General features: G+C 52.4%; 2 non-coding genes across 2 annotated transcripts; one reads left to right on the forward strand and one right to left on the reverse strand.

Moving 5' to 3' along the window:
* Positions 1–403: 403 nt before the first annotated feature.
* TRNAF-GAA (transfer RNA phenylalanine (anticodon GAA)) lies at positions 404–476 on the reverse strand. The gene has a single exon. It is a non-coding gene; the product is annotated as a tRNA-Phe (tRNA).
* A 5785-nt stretch (positions 477–6261) lies between these two features.
* On the forward strand, positions 6262–6343 carry TRNAS-GCU (transfer RNA serine (anticodon GCU)). Its single transcript has one exon. It is a non-coding gene; the product is annotated as a tRNA-Ser (tRNA).
* The last annotated feature ends 1700 nt before the right edge of the window (positions 6344–8043 follow it).

Genomic DNA, 8043 nt, shown 5'->3' on the forward strand with positions numbered 1-8043 from the left:
GCTGCCTGGTATGTGGGGAATTAGTTCTAGTGGTGGATTTGCAGAGTCCCACAGCAGCTGCTGCCAGCGTGCGGATGTGCACGTCTGTCTGGGGTTACTGGGGACCGGCCTGATTGGGTGAGTCCCGGATTCTGTTCCTGCCAGGATGGACAAAGCAGCAGTGAGAGAGGAGCTTCAATAGCTCAGCTGGCAGAGCCAGGGCTGTATTGGTGTTCAGCAGGTGTTCCTAGGGGGCTGGCTTGATGCTGCTCTAAGGAAAGTTCCTTTATTCTTCCCTGGCAGAGGAGGGGCAGGACTTGCTGGGTCCTAGATGGAGCAACAGGACAGGCAAGGCCCTTCCAGGAGGCACAGCTGGGGTCCTCACAGAGGAGCCAAAGGGACAAGCCTCAAGAACAAAGGCTTTTGCCAAAGCCTGGGATTGAACCAGGGACCTTTAGATCTTCAGTCTAACGCTCTCCCCACTGAGCTACTTTGGCACCTGATATAATTGCCTTCCCGCCCACCTGTCAGTTTGCTAGCTCACCCGCATGCTCCCCCAGCCCCCCATATGTCTCTACTGCATGTTGTGCTTGCACAAAAACCTCCCCCTGTGTGTGTGACGACACGTTGGGGTTCCCCCGACTCCTGCCACCCAAAATGGCATGAACAGACTCCACCAGCCAGTAGAATAGAGGGAGTTTATTGCTTCTCCAGGATACAGCACAGCACAGATGTCATCTGGTTACAGGAACTGGGGCTAAGAGGCCTCAGTGCCCCCCCTTGAGATGGGGGTAGCTGGGCCCTACAATCCCAGCCCCCTCCCCAGCTCCTTCTGCCCTGCTTCCCATACAGAGACCAACTCTCTTCCAGCCCTGCCCCCCAGCCAGGGGCAGCATTTCACCTTCCTTTGTTTCTCTCCCTGGGGGGTAGCTGGTCGGACAGGTTGAGAGACCCTTGCCTAGTGACTCATCCCCTGCCCTGCTGGGCCGTGCTACAGACAGCAGCCAGTGGGGGTCACCCACAGCCCCAGCATAGAAACCAGCAAGGTCCCAACACTACGTCACACAGTGGTTGCTAGATGGATCCATTCACATGTAGCTTTACTGAAACCCCCCTCGTTTCTGCCTTGAGCCTCCCCCCGCCCAATGTGTGTTGCCCAATAGAACAGTCCCTGTAAGAAATGTGTCACTTTCAGCCCTGGGAGCAGCTCAGCCAGGCAAAGGGGCTGCCTGGGGCAGGACATTAGCCCTGGAGGGCAGAGGTGGGTGTGGCAGTGACATCACAAGGGCCTTTTGCAGCCCCTCAGCTTATTGGCTAAAGGAGGTTGGGAGGCGGTGACCTCACAGAGAGTCCATGACAATGGCCAGGTGGGACAGGGGCCATCTCAGAGACACACACACCCCATGGCTTTGCTGCAGGGAGTCTCCTGGAGATCTGTTCTTGAGGTCAGAGAGAGAATGGGAGTCACAAGAACAGAAACCAAACAGAACATCAGAACAGCCAGACTGGGCCATGCCAGTTGCCCAACTAGCCCAGGATCCTGTGTCACGACAGCAGCCAATTTCATTGCCCAGTGGGAATCCTCAGGACAGACAATTATTAAGTGATCCCTCCCATCGCCAATTCCCAGCTTCTGGTATACACCAGCTAGGGACACCTTCCTTGTCCATCCTGGTTAAATGCCATTGATTGACCTTCCCTGCATTAAATTATCCAGTTCTTTTTCGGACCTTTTTATAGATTTCACCTTCACAACATCCTCTGGCAAGGAGTTCCACTCAGCACAAAAATGCTCCCTTTTGGTCTATTTTTAACTTGACTACTTACCAATTTCATTCTGTCACCCTGGTTCCTGAGTAGGAGAAAAAATAATTTCTTATTTGCTTTTTGCATCCCCGTATCATTACATAAACCGCTGTCCAATCGCCCCTTGCTCGTCCCTTTCCCAAGCTGAGAAGAAGACGTTCCATGAACTCCTGAGAGCTGCTTTCCAAAGAAGAGGCATTCCCCTACACAAAGCCCCAGGAAATACCAATGGACATTGGGAAAGCTCCCTCTCAGGCAGCGCTACTGAATGGATTTGGCTGGGGTCCAGCTGACTAACGCCATCAATGGAAGAATCCCAATGAGACTTCTCAGCCCAAGTGCAGAGACTGTGGAGTCTCCCACTTCCAGCCCAGTGGCAGAGGGGCAGCGCCCTGAGGAGGCAGGTTCTGAGGTGGAGGAGACCTTTGAAGGGAACAGAGACAAAGGAGACGTGAGGTGAGAAGAAGGGGAGCAAGTCGCCTCTTCTCAAGCAAGACGAGGTGTGAAACTAAAGCCGAGCTCCAAGGGCTGGTTCCTGCCGTGGTGGGTCCTTGCAAGGCCTGACTTGAGAAGTGTGGGAGAGAAAAATCAAATAACTCCAATTGTGTCAAAGGGGGGACTGTGCAGAAATCAAAACTCTCTGAAAGAAAACTGCTGTAAGGGTTAAAAAGTTTTCCAGGCCTCTCTCCCTATAACAGAGAGAAATCTAATTAACTCTAATCAAGACCCTTACAATGCCTCCTATCTCAAGTTCATGGATACTCCTAGTCTGTCACAATTTGTCATGTAAACCCTTATGTTTGTCACAGTTTGCCTTGTAGACTTCTCCACTCAAGTTCTCATATGGCTTTGTTCTGTAAAACTTACTTCTAGCACTCCTGGGGTGAACACTCCTGGGGTGAACAGAAGTTTCAGAGTGCTTCTGCTGAGACTTTGATATGTTAAAGAAGAACAATCAACAACTGAACTGTCTAAGCATTCTGTATATAGGATACCTGAATCTGTCTGTCATTGCTGCTGCTTCACTCTTGGTGTGACAGCCTGCATGCATGCATCATAAAGTTTTCTCTTCTAGGTTTCTCTCCTGCCTCACTGATTTGATTTGACCTCCAGCCTCGAACCCTTCTGGGGGCTCTGTACCCCAGGGGAGCGAGATTTCCCCCTCAGAAGCACCAAAAAGTGCCCTGTGTGTAGCCAGGAGAAAGGGTGCAGGAGAAAGGGAAAGTGTTGGAGCAAGCTGGAGGTGCCGAGTCTTGGGGTGGCTGGGATCTGGGTATCAGGGGGGACCCTTACCTGATTTTGTGTCCCCTTGCAGCAAAGGCTACAGATGTCCCAGAGGTCCTGTTGTTGGCCTATGCGGCTGCAATGCCCTGGTAGCTTTGATTTGTAGCTCAAAGCTGGAGCTGCTGTGGAAGGAGGTGAAGCTACAGAAGCTGTCGGGGACAATCAGCGGGCGGAGGGTTATTTTTTCTCCTCCCTGGGCTGATGTGGCTAGAACTGAGGAGAAGAAAATGAGGAGCTGGCAGCTCCGGTTAGTGGCTTCCCTGAGAACAAGAGGTGGAGTGTTCACAAGGTGCATTCCCCTCCCCCGCAGAGCAGTTGTAGAAAGAGCCAGGAACAGAACAGTCAGACAAGTTTCACACTTGATGTGTGTTTCTATGGTGCAGTGGTTATAACATTTGCTTAATCTGCAAAAGGTCCCTGGTTCAGAGTCAGGCAAAAACACAGCGTCTTCTCTTATTGCCGCTCCCCTTGGTGCCCCGGGTAAGGGCAGCTCCTGGTACTGAGACTGTGCCTGGGATAAACCCAACTCCCATGTGACAGGCGGGGGTGACATCAGCTGAGAATGCCCCTTGGTGCCAGCCTGGGGAAGCCAGAGGGGTCAGGCCAGGCACCTGATGGACACTTGTGTCTCAGCCTCCCCTGCCCTCGGATGCTGGCGTATGGGGCCGGCTCCTCCTGCTGCTTCCCTTGTGTGACTTGCCCAAGGAAGCAGTGAGGCAGGAATGGGGCAGAGGAGGGAGGCCAAGCTGAGGGGGGCAGGACAAAAGCTCAAAATTTCAGTGGGACTCAGTAGGGTGAGCAGAGACCCCCCCCCCCTTGTTCTGCCAAAGCCTGTGGGGGTGGGGCTGGCTGTGGGGAGGCAGAGTCCTCAAAATCCACCTTCTTTGGCTTCCGTTCCTGCAGGCTCCCTAGAGAGGGATTTGTGCCCCCTGCTGCGAGTCTGAAAACACCTGCCCCCTGGCAGCTCTGTCTCTTGTCTGGCAGTCTGGGAGGGGCTGGGGCCCTGGCGATGCAGAGTCAGGCCCAGAGTCAGGCCCAGGCCTACGCGTGGCTGTAGACAGCAGCAAAGACTTCCAAGAGGAGAAGGCTGAAAATTCAGCATCAAACGTGCCCCCTGCTGTGGTCCTGTAAGGCGACCTTGACAATGCAGTGCTATTTCGGGGTACTGAGGCATCTGTAATATCTATCCCGTGTGTTAACAGTGCCCTATTCTTTTGAAATACAATGGGCTCGCTAGTCCAACGTCCCTGTAAACCTCATTCCATGAGGAGGAAGGGACATTTTGGAATAGCAGGTTATTTCAAAATGTGGTGCTGTGTAAACACTAAAGCGTTTTTCAAAATAAGATGAAAATGACAACTTCTGTAGCTCAAAATGTTTACCATATGTCAACCCTCTGTCTACGCTGAACCCTAAACTTGAAATAAGATGCTACATCAGGGCTCTGTTTGCCCTGTTTAGTCCAGAGAACACATCTGCTCTTCCACAAAATTTTTCGGAAGAGCAGACATGATTTTCTGGCATCTCTGTGAACTTCATTTTATGAAGAAGGGATGTTCCAAAAAAGGGTTTTTCCCCCCACATTTGGCCCAGTGTAGACAGGCCAAATGTCAGAAAAGCCTCTTCCAAACAAAGAAGCAGAAAAAGCTATGCAAACTGAGGTTCACAAGTTGCCTAGCTTTTTCAGAAGAACAGTGTAGTGTAGACATAGCTTGAGTGATGCACAGCACTGGTAGGAGACATGGAGGGACAAAAGGGTCCATGGGCATCTGCAGCCTTTCAGAGCAGCCCTTGCCTCCACCCTCGCTGGGGTCTGCTGGACTAAAGCCCATCCTGGTGTCAGCCTAAGGATTGCCCGTTCTGTAAAAGCTGCCCTGGAAATGAAGAAGCAGCTAAAGTAACTCTGATGGGATTTGAACCCACAACCTTTAAATCACTACTCTGGTTCACCCAAAGCACCACAGCTTATAAATCCAACACATTTTCCATTGTGAGGCAGAGCCTCCCAGACTGTTAGCTTTGCTGTCTCTGATATCTGCTTTGCAGCATGCCAGTTGCTGGGGGAAAAGAAAGGGGAGCCAGGTCTGTTTCTTTTGGGAGAGCAAGTAGGAAGAGGGGGGGACCACTGAGCACCCTGACAGTGAAAGCAATTGGGCTATGTCTACACTGGCGGGTTTTGTGCCAGAAATATGCAAATGAGGCTAAGCGTAACGGCATTGCACAAGAGGGATTTTCTTGCACAAGAAGGGGCTGTGTAGTTGCTCCTTCTGGCACAAGAGCCTCTTCCACAACAATGGCGGCTGATTAGATATGCAAATGAGGCTCACTCACTCCCTTGGCCACTTGCCACTGCTCTTACCGGCCGCCCGCCAGCCACTCCCTCCAGCCACCCCATCCATGCTGCTGTGGGTGCCAGTGTCTCACCACACTGTGAAATCAGACGAGAGACGGACACTGTCAGTAAACACTCATATCGGAAACGCTCCTCTGGATGCTGGGCCCACCAGAGCCGTGTGCCGCTGCCATCTGCCTGCTCCGTGGACATCTTCCCATTGCAGAGCGCGCCGAGCCAGACTGTGACTAGACAGCCCCTCTCTGGGCACCCAGGGGCTACATCTACACTGCAGGCTTCTTGCTCAAGAACGGCCGTTCTTGCGCAAAAACTTAAGGAGCATCTACACTGCATGCGCGTTCTTGCAAAAGTAAATTTATGGCAAAACGTAGGAAAAGAGGGCTTCTTGGGCAAGAGTTATTCCTCTCCCCATGAGGAATAAACCCTCTTGTGAAAGAGCTCTTGCAGAAGAAGGTAGTATGAATGGGCAACAGGGTTTTTTTGTGCAAGAAATCCCTATGGCTAAAATGGCCATCAGAGCTTTCCAGCACAAGAGAGCGTGCACACTGCCACGGACATTCTTGCACAAAAGCACATGGCAGTGTGGACATGCTCTTGCACAAGACATTTTGCGCAAGAACTCTTGCACAAAACAGTTCTTGTGTAAGAAGCCTGCAGGGTAGATGTAGCCAAGCGGTGTTTGGGTTTCTTACGAGCACTGAGCTTTGTACAACAGCCCAGGGAACATTGTGAAAAGCCAAAACCTTCCAGCCGTGGGTGTCCCTGGCCAGCCAGCAAGTGGCACAAAGGTTCCTGGCAGTGATGGCTTTGGGTAATTGGTAACAAAACCCAACAGCTTAGATGAGGTGGCCGAGTGGTTAAGGCGATGGACTGCTAATCCGTTGTGCTCTGCAGGCATGGGTTCAAATCCCATCCTCATTGGATCTTTGCAACACTTCCTCTTGCTTCTCCCAGATCTCTCTTCAGTTCAGTGCCAGCCCCTCCCATTGCAGCCTGGGGAAAGGGGAAATCTCCACAGAGACACTCCCAGCTGGGACCCTCAATCCCTTCTGCCCTCAAGGGGAAACCTCACAAAGGAGATTCCAAGCAGCCAGGCCATGGGGGTCTCTGAGATGGCCCAGCCCTGCAGCCTGTCCCACCTGGCTGTTACCATGGTCCCTCTGTGAGGTCACTGCCTCCCAACCAATGAGCTGAGGTGCTGAAAAAGTTCCTTGTGATGTCACTGCTGCCTTGCAGGCTCATGTCCTCCCCTGCCCACCCCCTTGGCATGTGTCAGCTGCTCCCCCTCTTCCCCTGTCACTCAGGGCTGGTTCTGGGGCTCACACAGGGAACATCAGAGGCTGCTCAAGGTGCCACATGCCCCCAAGGTCACCTTTGAAATGTCAGGGCAAGCCAGAATCTATCCCATCACTTCCCCAAGACCCCACCCCTTTGCTGAGCCTCTGCCCTCCCCAAACCTTTCCATGGACTCTTGGTTACTAATGGACACTCGCCACTAATGACATAATTACACCCCAGCCATTTTGCTAGGGCTGCAGCTGGGGAGAAAAGTTTAATTTAAAACATTAAACAATTAAGCATTTGAACTGTCTCATGTTAGTTGATCAACCTTAATTTTAAATAAAGGAAAACATTACGGCCAGCACACAATGTTTCAGTGTCGCTTTATTTATGGCAGGGGCGGGGAACCTTTTCTGGGTCGGGGGGCCACTGACCCGCAGAAAATTGGGGGCCACAAAAGTGAGAAACAAAAAACCTCTTCCAAAGGCCCCCAGCCCTCTGTGATGTGGCCCCCAACTAAGACACCTCACTCCTCTGGCGTTCCAGCCCCATGGCGTGAGGGGAAGGGACAGGGAGGACTGTGGTTCACATTTACTTTTCTGGGGCAGCAGAACTAGTGGATTTTGTGGACTTGCTTAGTCTATTGGTTTCTAATCAAAAACCTGAACCACTCGGCCGCCTCAGCTCTGATCTGAGCAGTGCCAGAGGGCAGGGGAAACTGGTAACTAATCCCAGTGCCCAGGCCTGACAGCACCTGCCCCACAGAATTCACACAGCAAACCTGGCTCCCAGAGCACAGGGGGAGTTGGGGGCTCATTGCTGGGCTGTGGGGTGAAGCATTAAACCAGCCCCCTCCTGTGGGGCTGTGAGTGTTGCTGTCCCTGCTGTACAGACAGGGCCATGGAGACAGGGAGAGATTCACTGAACAGGCCAAGGTCGCCTAGCGAGTTAGAGCTAAGATCTGCCCCCAGCTCCCTGCCCCACCCACCGACGTGCTGACTCCCTCGCTGCCAGGGGGCTGTTTGCATTGGCCTCTTCTCTCTGGAACCAGGTTTAAGCCACAGCTGAGGTTCTGGGCAGGGGGCTGGGTATGGGGGGTCTGAGTGTGGGAGGGGGAGTGTGTGTTCCTCTGGTTCAGCTATTCCCTTTATTCTAGCCCAGCAATTGCCCTGCTGCAAAGCAGAGTGAAGAGACAAGGGTTTCTGTGAGCTGCAGTGCAATAGTCAGGGTCTTGGGTTTCTAAGCTGTAGCTATTAGTGTGAGCTAGACTAGTCATTCTGAGGTTGTGGGTTCAAATCCCACCGGAGTCACTTTAGGTGCTCTCTGATTTCCAGAGCAGC

This window comes from Pelodiscus sinensis, chromosome 19 (assembly GCF_052426305.1).
Source record: "Pelodiscus sinensis isolate ZL-2025 chromosome 19, ASM5242630v1, whole genome shotgun sequence".
NCBI lineage: Eukaryota > Metazoa > Chordata > Testudines > Trionychidae > Pelodiscus > Pelodiscus sinensis.